The sequence below is a fragment of the Apodemus sylvaticus genome, chromosome 6 (assembly GCF_947179515.1).
Source record: "Apodemus sylvaticus chromosome 6, mApoSyl1.1, whole genome shotgun sequence".
Lineage (NCBI taxonomy): Eukaryota > Metazoa > Chordata > Mammalia > Rodentia > Muridae > Apodemus > Apodemus sylvaticus.
The window spans coordinates 143749759-143766175 of NC_067477.1; positions in this window are offsets into that span (position 1 = coordinate 143749759).

Genomic DNA, 16417 nt, shown 5'->3' on the forward strand with positions numbered 1-16417 from the left:
AAGATGCATTATTTCTTCTCATAAAGTTTAAATGTGTCCAATACGTACGTAATTGCCTTTACTCTGCAACACTGTATTTCCTTATAACGTGGTAATCTTGCATATTCTTTCGAGAGAAAAACTCTCCTGTGCGTTCTCTTTAGAGGCTACATGCTTAGACATACACGCAACACCAAAGCATTTCGAATTACAACCTGTTGTTTAGGAAAAACAAGATAATTTCACATGATGCGGGATTTCCTTAAAACGTGGTTTTCTGAAAAATTTTGACGAAAGAAAATTCTCCTGTGGGTTCTCTTTTGAGGCTACATGTTTAGTTGTAAACGCCACACCAAATCTTTTCGAGTTACAACGTTTTGTTTAGGAGATACAAGCTAATTTTGTACGATGCGTTATTACCTCTCGTAAAGTATTTCCAATACGTACTTATTTGTCTTTACTCTGCAGCAATGTATTTCCATATAACGTGGTATTCTTACATATTCTTTCGAGAGAAAACTCTCCTGTGCATTCTCTTTTGAGGCTACACGCTTAGACATACACGCAACACCAAAGCTTTTCGAGTTACAACGTGTTGTTTAGGAAAAACAAGATAATTTCGCACGATACAGGATTTCCTTAAAACGTGGTTTTCTGACAAATATTGATGAAAGAAAATTGTCCTGTGGTTCTCCTTTGAGGCTACACGTTAGACGTACACACCACACCAAATCTTTTCGAGTTATAACGTGTTGGTTAGGAGATACAAACTAATTTTGTATGATGCCTTATTTCTTCTCGTAAAGTTTAAGTGTTTCCAATAAGTATGTATTTGTCTTTACTCTGCAACACTGTATTTACTTATAACGTGGTATTCTTACATATTCTTTCGAGAGAAAACTCTCCTGTGCGTTCTCTTTTGAGGCTACACGATTAAACATACACGCAACACCAAAGCTTTTCGAATTACAATTTGTTGTTTAGGAAAAACAAGATAATTTCGCACGATGCGGGATTTCCTTAAAACGTGGTTTTCTGACAAATTTTGACGAAAGAAAATTCTCCTGTGGGTTCTCTTTTGAGGGTACACGTTTAGACGTATAAGCCACACCAAATCCTTTCGAGTTATATCGTGTTGTTTAGGAGATACAAGCTTATTTTGTACTATGTGTTATTTCTACTCATAAAGTTTAAGTGTTTCCAATAAGTATGTATTTGTCTTTACTCTGCAACACTGTATTTCCTTATAATGTGGTATTACTATATAATCTTTTGGGAGAAAACTCTCCTGTGCGTTCTCTTTTGAGGCTACATGCTTAGATATACCCGCAACACCAAACCTTTTCGTGTTACAACATGTTGTTTAGGAAAAACAAGATAATTTCGCACAATGCGGGATTTCTTTAAAACGTGGGTTTTGACAAATTTTGACGAAAGAAAACTCTCCTGTGGGTTCTCTTTTGAGGCTACACGTTTAGACGTACACGCCACACCAAATCTTTTCGAGTTACAGCGTGTTGTTTAGGAGATACAAACTAATTTTGTACGATGCCTTATTTCTTCTCGTAAAGTGTAAGTGTTTCCAATAAGTACGTATTTGTCTTTACTCTGCAACACTGTATTTCCATATAACGTGGTATTCTTACATATTCTTTCGAGAGAAAACTCTCCTGTGCATTCTCTTTTGAGGCTACACGCGTAGACATACATGCAACACCAAAACTTTTCGAGTTACAATGTGTTGTTTAGGAAAAACAAAATAATTTCGCACGATGCGGGATTTCCTTAAAACGTGGTTTTCTGACAAATTTTGACGAAAGAAAATACTCCTGTGGGTTCTCTTTTGAGGCTACACGTTTAGACGTACACGCCACACCAAATCCTTTCGAGTTAAAACGTGTTGGTTAGGACATACAAGCTCATTTTTTAAGATGCGTTATTTCTTCTCGTAAAGTTTAAATGTGTCCAATATGTACGTAATTGCCTTTACTCTGCAACACTGTATTTCCTTATAACGTGGTAATCTTGCATATTCTTTCGAGAGAAAAACTCTCCTGTGCGTTCTCTTTAGAGGCTACATGCTTAGACATACACTCAACACCAAAGCATTTCGAATTACAACCTGTTGTTTAGGAAAAACAAGATAATTTCACACGATGCGGGATTTCCTTAAAACGTGGTTTTCTGAAAAATTTTGAAGAAAGAAAATACTCCTGTGGGTTCTCTTTTGAGGCTACATGTTTAGTTGTAAACGCCACACCAAATCTTTTCGAGTTACAACGTTTTGTTTAGGAGATACAAGCTAATTTTGTACGATGCGTTATTACCTCTCGTAAAGTGTTTCCAATACGTACTTATTTGTCTTTACTCTGCAACAATGTATTTCCATATAACGTGGTATTCTTACATATTCTTTCGAGAGAAAACTCTCCTGTGCATTCTCTTTTGAGGCTACACGCTTAGACATACACGCAACATCAAAGCTTTTCGAGTTACAACGTGTTGTTTAGGAAAAACAAGATAATTTCGCACGATGCAGGATTTCCTTAAAACGTGGTTTTCTGACAAATATTGATGAAAGAAAATTGTCCTGTGGTTCTCCTTTGAGGCTACACGTTAGACGTACACACCACACCAAATCTTTTCAAGTTATAACGTGTTGTTTAGGAGATACAAACTAATTTTTTATGATGCCTTATTTCTTCTCGTAAAGTTTAAGTGTTTCCAATAAGTATGTATTTGTCTTTACTCTGCAACACTGTATTTACTTATAACGTGGTATTCTTACATATTCTTTTGAGAGAAAACTCTCCTGTGCGTTCTCTTTTGAGGCTACACGATTAAACATACACGCAACACCAAAGCTTTTCGAATTACAATTTGTTGTTTAGGAAAAACAAGATAATTTCGCACGATGCGGGATTTCCTTAAAACGTGGTTTTCTGACAAATTTTGACGAATGAAAATACTCCTGTGGGTTCTCTTTTGAGGCTACACGTTTAGATGTACACACCACACCAAATCTTTTCGAGTTACAACGTGTTCTTTAGGAGATACAAGCTAATTTTGTACGATGCGTTATTTCTTCTCATAAAGTTTAAATTATTCCAATACATACGTATTTGCCTTTACTCTGCAACACTGTATTTCCTTATAACGTGGTATTTTTGCATATTCTTTCGAGAGAAAACTCTCCTCTGCGTTCTCTTTCGAGGCTACATGCTTAGACATACACGCAACACCAAAGCTTTTCGAATTACAACCTGTTGTTTAGGAAAAACAAGATAATTTCGCACAATGCGGATTTCCTTAAAACGTGGTTTTCTGAAAAATTTTGACGAAAGAAAATTCTCCTGTGGGTTCTCTTTTGAGGCTACATGTTTAGTTGTAAACGCCACACCAAATCTTTTCGAGTTACAACGTGTTGTTTAGGAGACACAAGCTAATTTTGTACGATGCATTATTACTTCTTGTAAAGTGTTTCCAATACTTATGTGTTTGTCTTTACTCTGCAACACTGTATTTCCTTATAACGTGGTATTCTTACATATTCTTTCGAGAGAAAACTCTCCTGTGCGTTCTCTTTTGAGGCTACACGCTTAGACATACACGCAACACCAAAGCTTTTCGAATTACAACGTGTTGTTTAGGAAGAACAAGATAATTTCTCACGATGCGGGATTTCCTTAAAACGTGGTTTTCTGACAAATTTTGACGAAAAAAAATTGTCCTGTCGTTCTCTTTTGAGGCTACACGTTTAGACGTACACGCCACACCAAATCTTTTCGAGTTACAACGTGTTGTTTAGGAGATACAAGCTAATTTTGTATGATGCTTTATTTCATCTCGCTAATTTTAAGGGTTTCCAATACGTAAGTATTTGTCTTTATTCTGCAACATTGTACTTCCTTATAACGTGGTATTCTTACATATTCTTTTGAGAGAAAACTCTTCTGTGTGTTCTCTTTTGAGGCTACATGCTTAGACATACACGCAACACCAAAGCTTTTCGAGTTACAACGTGTTGTTTAGGAGATACAAGCTAATTTTGTATGATGCGTTACTTCTTCTCCTAAAGTGTGTCCAATACATATGTATTTTTGTTGACTCTACAACACTGTATTTCCTTATAACGTGGTATTCTTACCTATTCTTTTGAAAGAAAACTCTCCTGTGCCTTCTCTATTGAGGCTCCACGCTTAGACATACACGCAACACTAAAGCTTTTCGAGTTACAACATGTTGTTTAGGAAAAAGAAGATGATTTCGCACGATGCGGGATTTCCTTAATACGTGGTTTTCTGAAAAATTTTAACGAAAGAAAATTCTCCTCTGGGTTCTCTTTTGAGGCTACACGTTTAGACGTACACGCCACATCAAATCTTTTCGAGTTACAATGTGTTGTTTAGGAGATACAAGCTAATTTTGTTCGATGCGTTAATTCTTCTCATTAAGGGATTCCAATAGTTACGTATTTGTCTTTACTCTGCAATACTGTATTCCATTATAATGTGGTATTCTTAGGTATTCTTACTAGAGAAAACTATCCTGGGCATTCCCTTTTGAGGCTACACACTTAGACATACAGGCAACACCAAAGCGTTTCGATTTACAACGTGTTGTTTACGAAAAAGAAGATAATATTGCACCTTGCGGGATTTCCTTAAATCGTGGTTTTCTGACAAATTTTGACGAAAGAAAATTCTCCTGTGGGTTCTCTTTTGAGGCTACACGTTTAGACGTACACACCACACCAAATCCTTTCGAGATACCACGTGTTGTTTAGGAGATACAAGATAATTTTGTAAGATGCATTATTTCTTCTCGTAAAGTGTTTCCAATACATAAGTATTTGTCTTTACACTGCAAAACTGTATTTTCTTATAACGTTGTATTCTTACATGTTCTTTCGAGAGAAAACTCTCCTGTGCATTCTCTTTAGAGGCTACACGCTTAGACATACACGCAACACCAAAGCTTTTCGAGTTACAACGTGTTGTTTAGGAAAAACAAGATAATATTGCACGATGCGGGATTTCCTTAAAACGTGGTTTTCTGACAAATTTTGACGAAAGAAAGTTCTCCTGTGGGTTCTCTTTTGAGGCTACACGTGTAGACGTACGAGCCTCACCAAATCTTTTCGAGTTCCAACGTGTTGTTTAGGAGATACAAGCTAATTTTGTACGACACGTTATTTCTTCTCTTAAAGTGTTTCCAATACGTACGTATTTGTCTTTACTCTGCAACACTGTATTTCCTTATAACGTAGTATTCTTACATATTCTTTCGAGAGAAAACTCTCCTGGGTGTTCTCTTTTGAGGCTACATGCTTACACATACACGCAACACCAAAGCTTTTCGAATTACAACGTGTTGTTTAGGAAGAACAAGATAATTTCTCACGATGCGGGATTTCCTTAAAACGTGGTTTTCTGACAAATTTTGACGAAAAAAAATTGTCCTGTGGTTCTCTTTTGAGGCTACACGTTTAGACGTACACGCCACACCAAATCTTTTCGAGTTACAACATGTTGTTTAGGAGATACAAGCTAATTTTGTATGATGCTTTATTTCATCTCGCTAATTTTAAGGGTTTCCAATACGTAAGTATTTGTCTTTATTCTGCAACATTGTACTTCCTTATAACGTGGTATTCTTACATATTCTTTTGAGAGAAAACTCTTCTGTGTGTTCTCTTTTGAGGCTACATGCTTAGACATACACGCAACACCAAAGCTTTTCGAGTTACAACGCGTTGTTTAGGAAAAACAAGATAATTTCGCACGATGCGGGATTTCCTTAATACGTGGTTTTCTGACAAATTTTTACCAAAGAAAATTCTCCTGTGGGTTTTCTTTTGAGGCTACACATTTAGACGTACACGCCACACCAAATGTTTTCGAGTTACAACGTGTTGTTTAGGAGATATAAACTAATTTTTTACAATGCGTTATTTCTTCTCATAAAGTGTTTCCAATAAGTACGTATTTGTCTTTACACTGCAACACTGTATTTCCTTATAACGTGGTATTCTTACATATTCTTTCGAGAGAAAACTCTCCTGTGCGTTCTCTTTTGAGGCTACACGCTTAGACATACATGCAGCAACAAAGCTTTTCGAATTACAACGTGTTGTTTAGGAAAAACAAGATACTCTCTCACGATAATTTTGCACGATGCAGGATTTCCTTAAAACGTGGTTTTCTGAAAATTTTGACGAAAGAAAATTCTCCTATGGGTTCTCTTTTGAGGCTACACGTTTAGACGTACACTCCACACCAAGTCATTTCAAGTTACAACGTGTTGTTTAGGAGATACGAGCTAATTTTGTACGATGCTTTATTTCATCTCTTAAAGTTTAAGGGTTTCCAATACTTACGTATTTGTCTTTACTCTGCAACACTGTATTTCCTTATAACGTGGTATTCTTACATATTCTTTCGAGAGAAAACTCTCCTGTGTGTTCTCTTTTGAGGCTATACACTGAGACATACACGCAACACAACAGCTTTTCGAGTTACAACGTGTTGTTTCGGAAAAACAAGATAATTTCGCACGATGCAGGATTTCCTTAATACGTAGTTTTCTGACAAATTTGACCAAAGAAAATTCTCCTGTGGGTTCTCTTTTGAGGCTACACGTTTAGACGTACACGCCAAATCAAATCTTTTCGAGTTACAACGTGTTGTTTAGGAGATACAAGCTAATTTTGTACAATGCGTTATTTCTTCTCGTAAAGTGTTTCCAATACGTACGTATTTGTCTTTACTCTGCAACACTGTATTTCCTTATAACGTGGTATTCTTACAAATTCTATCGAGAAAATACTCTCCTTTGCGTTCTCTTTTGAGGCTACGCGCTTAGACATACACGCAACACCAAAACTTTTCGAGTTACAACTTGTTGTTTAGGAAAAAGAAGATAATTTTGCACGATGAGGGATTTCCTTAAAACGTGGTTTTCTCACATATTTTGACGATAGAAAATTCTCCTGTCGGTTCTCTTTTGAGGCTACACGTTTAGACGTACATGCCACACCAAATCCTTTCGAGTTACAACCTGTTGTTTAGGAGATACAAGCTAATTTAGTATGATGCGTTATTTCTTCTTGTAAAGTGTTTCCAATACATACGTTTTTGTCTTTACTCTGCAACACTGTATTTCCTTATAACGTGGTATTCTTACATATTCTTTCGAGAGAAAACTCTCCTGTGCGTTCTCCTTTGAGTCTACACGCTTAGCCATACACGCAACACAGAAGATTTTCGAGTTACAACGTGTTGTTTAGGAAAAACTAGATAATTTCGCACGATGCGAGATTTCGTTAAAACGTGGTTTCTGACAAATTTTGATGTAAGAAAATTCTACTGTCGGTTCTCTTTTGAGGCTACATGTTTAGACGTACATGTCACACGAAATCTTTTCGAGTTACAACGTGTTGTTTAGGAGATACAAGCCAATTTTGTACAATGTTTTATTTCTGCTCTTAAAGTGTTTCCAATATGTACGTATTTGTCTTCTCTCTGCAACACTGTATTTCCTTATAACGTGGTATTCTTACATATTCTTTCGAGAGAAAAAACTCTCCTGTGCATTCCCTTTTGAGGCTACACACTTAGACATACACGCAACACCAAAGATTTTCGAGTTACAACTTGTTGTTTAGGAAAACAAGATAATTTTGTAGGATGTGGGATTTCGTTAAAACGTGGTTTTCTGACAAATTTTGAAGAAAGAAAATTCTCCAGTGGTTTCTCTTTTGAGGCTTCACTTTTAGACGTACATGCCAAACCAAATGTTTTCGAGTTTCCACCTGTTGTTTAGGAGACAAGCTAATATTGTATGATGCGTAATTTCTTCTCGTAAAGTGTTTCCAATATGTACTTTTTGTCTTTACTTTGCAACACTGTATTTCCTTATAACGTTGTATTCTTACATGTTCTTTCGAGAGAAAACTCTCCTGTTCATTCTCTTTTGAAGCTACACGCTTAGACATACACGCAACACCAAAGCTTTTCGAGTTACAACGTGTTGTTTAGGAAAAACAAGATAATTTCGGAGGATGCGGGATTTCCTTAAAACGTGGTTTTCTGACAAATTTTGACGAAAGAAAATTCCCCTTTGTGTTCTCTTTTGAGGCTACACGTTTAGACGTACACGCCAAACCAAAACTTTTCGAGTTACCACGTGTTGTTTAGGAGATACAAGCTAATTTTGTTCGATGCCTTATTTCTTCTCGTAAAGTGTTCCCAATATATACTTATTTGTTTTTTCTCTGCAAAATTGTATTTCCTAATAAAGTGGTATTCTTACATATTCTTTCGAGAGAAAACCCTCCTGTGCCTTCTCTTTTGAGGCTCCATGCTTACACATACACGCAACACGAAAGCTTTTCGAGTTACAACATGTTGTTTAGGAAAAAGAAGATGATATCGCACGATGCGGGATTTCATTAAAACGTAGTTTTCTGAAAAATTTTGACGAAAGAAAATTCTCCTGTGGGTTCTCTTTTGAGGCTACACGTTTAGACGTACACGCCACACCAAATCTTTTCGAGTTACAACCTGTTGTTTAGGAGATACAAGCTAATTTTGTAAGATGCGTTAATTCTTCTCGTAAGGTGTTTCCAATACGTAAGTATTTGTCTTTACTCTTCAACACTGTATTTCCTTATAACGTGGTATTCTTACATATTCTTTCGAGAGAAAACTATCCTGTGCGTTCCCTTTTGAGGCTACACACTTAGATATACAGGCAACACCAAAGCTTTTCGAGTTACAACGTGTTGTTTATGAATAAAAAGATAATTTCGCACGATGTGGGTTTTCCTTAAAACGTGGTTTTCTGACAAATTTTGACAAAAGAATATTCTCCTGTGGGTTCTCTTTTGACGCTAAACGTATAGACGTGCACGCCACACCAAATCCTTTCGAGTTACCACGTGTTGTTTAGGAGATACAAGCTAATTTTGTATGATGTGTTATTTCTTCTCGTAAAGTGTTGCCAAAACGTACGTATTTGTCTTTCTCTGCAACACTGTATTTCCTTATAACGTGGTATTCTTACATATTCTTTCGAGGAAAAACTCTCCTGTGCATTCTCTTTTGAGGCTACACGCTTAGACATACACACAACACCAAGGCTTTTCGAGTTACAACGTGTTGTTTAGGAAAAACAAGATTATTTCGCACGATGCGAGATATCCATAAAACGTGGTTTTCTGAAAAATTTTGACGAAAAAAGTTTTCCTGTTGGTTCTCTTTTGAGGCTACACGTGTAGAGGTACGAGCCACACCAAATCTTTTCGAGTTACAACGTGTTGTTTAGGAGATACAAGCTAATTTTGTACGATGCGTTATTTCCTCTCTTAAAGTGAAAGTAAAGTAAAGACTTAGTTGTCTTTACTCTGCCACACCGTATTTCCTTATAACGTGGTATTCCTACATATTCTTTCGAGAGAAAACTTTTCTGTGCGTTCTCTTTTGAGGCTACACGCTTAGAAATACACGCAACCCCAAAGCTTTTCGATTTACAACGTGTTGTTTGGAAAAACAAGATAATTTCGCACGATGCGAGATTTTCTTAAAACGTGGTTTCTGACAAATTTTGATGAAAGAAAATTCTCCTGTGGGTTCTCTTTTGAGGCTACACGTTTAGACGTACACGTCACACCAAATCTTTTCGAGTTATAACGTGTTGTTTAGGAGATACAAGCTAATTTTGTATGATGCGTTACTTCTTCTCCTAAAGTTTTTCCAATACATATGTATTTTTGTTGACTCTACAACACTGTATTTCCTTATAACGTGGTATTCTTACCTATTCTTTTGAAAGAAAACTCTCCTGTGCCTTCTCTATTGAGGCTCCACGCTTAGACATACACGCAACACTAAAGCTTTTCGAGTTACAACATGTTGTTTAGGAAAAAGAAGATGATTTCGCACGATGCGGGATTTCCTTAATACGTGGTTTTCTGAAAAATTTTAACGAAAGAAAATTCTCCTCTGGGTTCTCTTTTGAGGCTACACGTTTAGACGTACACGCCACATCAAATCTTTTCGAGTTACAATGTGTTGTTTAGGAGATACAAGCTAATTTTGTTCGATGCGTTAATTCTTCTCATTAAGTGATTCCAATACGTATGTATTTGTCTTTACTCTGCAATACTGTATTTCATTATAATGTGGTATTCTTAGGTATTCTTACTAGAGAAAACTATCCTGGGCATTCCCTTTTGAGGCTACACACTTAGACATACAGGCAACACCAAAGCGTTTCGAGTTACAACGTGTTGTTTACGAAAAAGAAGATAATATTGCACCTTGCGGGATTTCCTTAAATCGTGGTTTTCTGACAAATTTTGACGAAAGAAAATTCTCCTGTGGGTTCTCTTTTGAGGCTACACGTTTAGACGTACACACCACACCAAATCCTTTCGAGATACCACGTGTTGTTTAGGAGATACAAGATAATTTTGTAAGATGCATTATTTCTTCTCGTAAAGTGTTTCCAATACATACGTATTTGTCTTTACACTGCAAAACTGTATTTTCTTATAACGTTGTATTCTTACATGTTCTTTCGAGAGAAAACTCTCCTGTGCGTTCTCTTTAGAGGCTACACGCTTAGACATACACGCAACACCAAAGCTTTTCGAGTTACAACGTGTTGTTTAGGAAAAACAAGATAATATTGCACAATGCGGGATTTCCTTAAAACGTGGTTTTCTGACAAATTTTGACGAAAGAAAGTTCTCCTGTGGGTTCTCTTTTGAGGCTACACGTGTAGACCTACGAGCCTCACCAAATCTTTTCGAGTTCCAACGTGTTGTTTAGGAGATACAAGCTAATTTTGTACGACACGTTATTTCTTCTCTTAAAGTGTTTCCAATACGTACGTATTTGTCTTTACTCTGCAACACTGTATTTCCTTATAACGTAGTATTCTTACATATTCTTTCGAGAGAAAACTCTCCTGGGTGTTCTCTTTTGAGGCTACATGCTTACACATACACGCAACAGCAAAGGTTTTCGAGTTACAATGTGTTGTTTAGGAAAAATAAGATAATTTCGCACGATGCGAGATTTCCTTAAAACGTGGTTTCTGACAAATTTTGATGAAAGAAAATTCTCCTGTCGGTTCTCTTTTGAGGCTACACGTTTAGACATACACCTCACACCAAATCTTTTCGAGTTACAACGTGTTGTTTAGGAGATACAAGCTAATTTTGTACGATGCGTTATTTCATCCCGTAAAATATTTCCAATTTGTACTTATTTGCCTTTACTCTGCAAAATTTTATTTCCTTACAATGTGGTAATCTTACATATTCTTTCGAGAGAAAACTCTTCTGTGCCTTCTCTTTTCAGGCTCCACACTTAGACATACACGCAACACCAAAGCTTTTCGAGTTACAACATGTTGTTTAGGAAAAAGATGATTTCGCACGATGCGGGATTTCCTTAAAACGTGGTTTTCTGAAAAATTTTGACGAAAGAAAATTTTCCTGTGGGTTCTCTTTTGAGGCTACACGTTTAGACGTACACGCTACAGCAAATCTTTTCGAGTAACAATGTGTTGTTTAGGAGATTCAAGCTAATTTTGTACTTTGCGTTAATTCTTCTCGTAAAGTTTTTCCAATATGTAAGTATTTGTCTTTACTCTGCAACACTGTATTTCCTTATAACGTGGTATTCTTACATATTCTTTCGAGAGAAAACTATCCTGTGCGTTCCCTTTTGAGGCTACACACTTAGATATACAGGCAACACCAAAGCTTTTCGAGGTACAACGTGTTGTTTATGAAAAACAAGATAATTTCGCACGATGCGGGATTTCCTTAAAACATGGTTTTCTGACAAATTTTGAAGAAAGAAAATTCTCCTGTGGGTTCTCTTTTGAGGCTGCACGTGTAGACGTACGAGCCTCACCAAATCTTTTCGAGTTCCAAGGTGTTGTTTAGGAGATACAAGCTAATTTTGTACGACACGTTATTTCTTCTCTTAAAGTGTTTCCAATACGTACGTATTTGTCTTTACTCTGCAACACTGTATTTCCTTATAACGTAGTATTCTTACATATTCTTTCGAGAGAAAACTCTCCTGGGTGTTCTCTTTTGAGGCTACATGCTTACACATACACGCAACAGCAAAGGTTTTCGAGTTACAATGTGTTGTTTAGGAAAAATAAGATAATTTCGCATGATGCGAGATTTCCTTAAAACGTGGTTTCTGACAAATTTTGATGAAAGAAAATTCTCCTGTGGGTTCTCTTTTGAGGCTACACGTTTAGACGTACACCTCACACCAAATCTTTTCGAGTTACAACGTGTTGTGTAGGAGATACAAGCTAACTTTGTATGATGCATTATTTCTTCCCGTAAAATATTTCCAATTTGTACTTATTTGTCTTTACTCTGCAAAATTGTATTTCCTTATAATGTGGTATTCTTACATATTCTTTCGAGAGAAAACTCTTCTGTGCCTTCTCTTTTCAGGCTCCACACTTAGACATACACGCAACACCAAAGCTTTTCGAGTTACAACATGTTGTTTAGGAAAAAGATGATTTCGCACAATGCGGGATTTCCTTAAAACGTGGTTTTCTGAAAAATTTTGACGAAAGAAAATTCTCCTGTGGGTTCTTTTTTGAGGCTACACGTTTAGTTGTACACGCTACAGCAAATCTTTTCGAGTAACAATGTGTTGTTTAGGAGATTCAAGCTAATTTTGTACTATGCGTTAATTCTTCTCGTAAAGTTTTTCCAATATGTAAGTATTTGTCTTTACTCTGCAACACTGTATTTCCTTATAACGTGGTATTCTTACATATTCTTTCGAGAGAAAACTATCCTGTGCGTTCCCTTTTGAGGCTACACACTTAGATATACAGGCAACACCAAAGCTTTTCGAGGTACAACGTGTTGTTTATGAAAAACAAGATAATTTCGCACGATGCGGGATTTCCTTAAAACATGGTTTTCTGACAAATTTTGAAGAAAGAAAATTCTCCTGTGGGTTCTCTTTTGAGGCTGCACGTGTAGACGTACGAGCCTCACCAAATCTTTTCGAGTTCCAACGTGTTGTTTAGGAGATACAAGCTAATTTTGTACGACACGTTATTTCTTCTCTTAAAGTGTTTCCAATACGTACGTATTTGTCTTTACTCTGCAACACTGTATTTCCTTATAACGTAGTATTCTTACATATTCTTTCGAGAGAAAACTCTCCTGGGTGTTCTCTTTTGAGGCTACATGCTTACACATACACGCAACAGCAAAGGTTTTCGAGTTACAATGTGTTGTTTAGGAAAAATAAGATAATTTCGCACGATGCGAGATTTCCTTAAAACGTGGTTTCTGACAAATTTTGATGAAAGAAAATTCTCCTGTGGGTTCTCTTTTGAGGCTACACGTTTAGACGTACACCTCACACCAAATCTTTTCGAGTTACAACGTGTTGTTTAGGAGATACAAGCTAATTTTATACGATGCGTTATTTCTTCCCGTAAAATATTTCCAATTTGTACTTATTTGTCTTTACTCTGCAAAATTGTATTTCCTTATAATGTGGTATTCTTACATATTCTTTCGAGAGAAAACTCTTCTGTGCCTTCTCTTTTCAGGCTCCACACTTAGACATACACGCAACACCTAAGCTTTTCGAGTTACAACATGTTGTTTAGGAAAAAGATGATTTCGCACAATGCGGGATTTCCTTAAAACGTGGTTTTCTGAAAAAATTTTGACGAAAGAAAATTCTCCTGTGGGTTCTCTTTTGAGGCTACACGTTTAGACGTGCACGCTACAGCAAATCTTTTCGAGTAACAATGTGTTGTTTAGGAGATTCAAGCTAATTTTGTACTATGCGTTAATTCTTCTCGTAAAGTTTTTCCAATATGTAAGTATTTGTCTTTACTCTGCCACACTGTATTTCCTTATAACGTGGTATTCTTACATATTCTTTCGAGAGAAATCTATCCTGTGCGTTCCCTTTTGAGGCTACACACTTAGATATACAGGCAACACCAAAGCTTTTCGAGGTACAACGTGTTGTTTATGAAAAACAAGATAATTTCGCACGATGCGGGATTTTCTTAAAACGTGGTTTTCTGACAAATTTTGAAGAAAGAAAATTCTCCTGTGCTTTCTCTTTTGAGGCTACACGTTTAGACGTACACACCACACCAAATCCTTTCGAATTACCACATGTTGTTTAGGAGATACAAGCAAATTTTGTACGATGCAATATTTCTTCTCGTAAATTTTTCCAATACTTACGTATTTGTCTTTACTCTGCAACACTGTATTTCCTTATAACGTTGTATTCTTACATGTTCTTTCGAGAGAAAACTCTCCTGTGCGTTCTCTTTAGAGGCTCCATGCTTACACATACACGCAACACCAAAGCTTTTCGAGGTATAACGTTTTGTTTAGCAAAAAGAAGATGATTTCGCATGATACGGGATTTCCTTAAAACGTGTTTTTTTGACAAATTTTGAAGAAAGAAAATTCTCCTGTGGGTTCTCTTTTGAGGCTACATGTTTAAATGAACACGCCACACCAAATCTTTTCGAGTTACAATGTGTTGTTTTGGAGAAACAAGCTAATTTTGTACGATGCGTTAATTCTTCTCCTAAAGTGTTTCCAATATGTACTTATTTGTCTTTACTCTGCAAAATTGTATTTCCTTATAACGTGGTATTCTTACATATTCTCTCAAGAGAAAACTCTCCTGTGCCTTCTCTTTTGAGGCTCCACGCTTACACATACACGCAACACCAATGCTTTTCTAGTTACAACATGTTGTTTAGGAAAAAGAAGGTGATTTCGCACGATGCGGAATTTCCTTAAAACGTGGTTTTCTGAAAAATTTTGAAGAAAGAAAATTCTCCTGTGGGTTCTCTTTTGAGGCTACACGTTTAGACGTACACACCACACCAAAAGTTTCGAGTTACAACTTGTTGTTTAGGAGATACAACCTAATTTTGTACTATGCATTAATTATTCTCGTAAAGTGTTTCCAATACGTACGTGTTTCTCTTTACTCTGCAACACTGTATTTCCTTATAACGTGGTATTCTTACATATTCTTTCGAGAGAAACTCTCCTGTGTGTTCTCTTTTGAGGCTACATGCTAAGACAAACACGCAACACCAGAGCTTTTCGAGTTAAAACGTGTTGTTTAGGAAAAAATAGATAATTTCGCTCGATGCGAGATTTCCATAAAACGTGGTTTCTGACAAATTTTGATGAAAGAAAATTCTCCTGTGGGTTCTCCTTTGGGGCTACACGTTTAGACGTACACGTCACACCAAATCTTTTCGAGTTACAACGTGTTGTTTAGGAGATACAAGCTATTTTGTACGATGCGTTATTACTTCTCGTAAAGTGATTCCAATATGTACTTAATTGCCTTTACTCTGCAAAATTGTATTTCTTTATAACGTGGTATTCTTACATATTCTTTCGAGAGAAAACTCTCCTGTGCGTTCTCTTTTGAGGCTCCACGCTTAGACATACAGGCAACACCAAAGCTTTTCGAGTTACAACATGTTGTTTAGGAAAAAGAAGATGATTTGGCACCATGTGGGATTTCCTTAAAACGTGGTTTTCTGAAAAATTTTAACGAAAGAAAATTCTCCTGTGGGTTCTCTTTTGAGGGTACACGTTTAGACGTACATGCCACACCAAATCTTTTCGAGTTACAACGTGTTGTTTAGGAAATACAAGCTAATTTTGTACTGTGCTTTAATTCTTCTCGTAAAGTGTTTCCAATACGTACGTGTTTGTCTTTACTCTGCAACACTGTATTTCCTTATAACTTGGTATTCTTACATATTCTTTTGAGAGAAAACTCTCCTGTGCGTTCTCCTTTGAGGCTACATGCTTAGACATACACATAACGCCAGAGCTTTTCGAGTTACAACGTGTTGTTTAGGGAAAACAAGATAGTTTCGTACGATGCGAGATTTCCTTAAAACGTGGTTCTGACAAATTTTGATGAAAGAAAATTCTCCTGTCGGTTCTCTTTTGAGGCTACACGTTTAGACGTACACGTCACACCAAATCTTTTCGAGTTACAACGTGTTGTTTAGGAGATACAAGCTAATTTTGTACGATGCGTTATTTCTTCTTGCAAAGTGTTTCCAATACATATGTATTTGTCTTTACTCTTCAACACTGTATTTCCTTATAACGTTGAATTCTTACGTGTTCTTTCGAGAGAAAACTCTCCTGTGCCTTCTCTTTTGAGGTTCCACGCTTAGACCTACACGCAACACCAAAGCTTTTCGAGTTAAAACATGTTGTTTAGGAAAAAGAAGATGATTTGGCATGATGCGGGATTTCCTTAAAACGTGGTTTTCTGAAAAATTTTGACGAAAGAAAATTCTCCTGTGGGTTCTCATTTGAGGCTACACGTTTAGATATACATGCCAC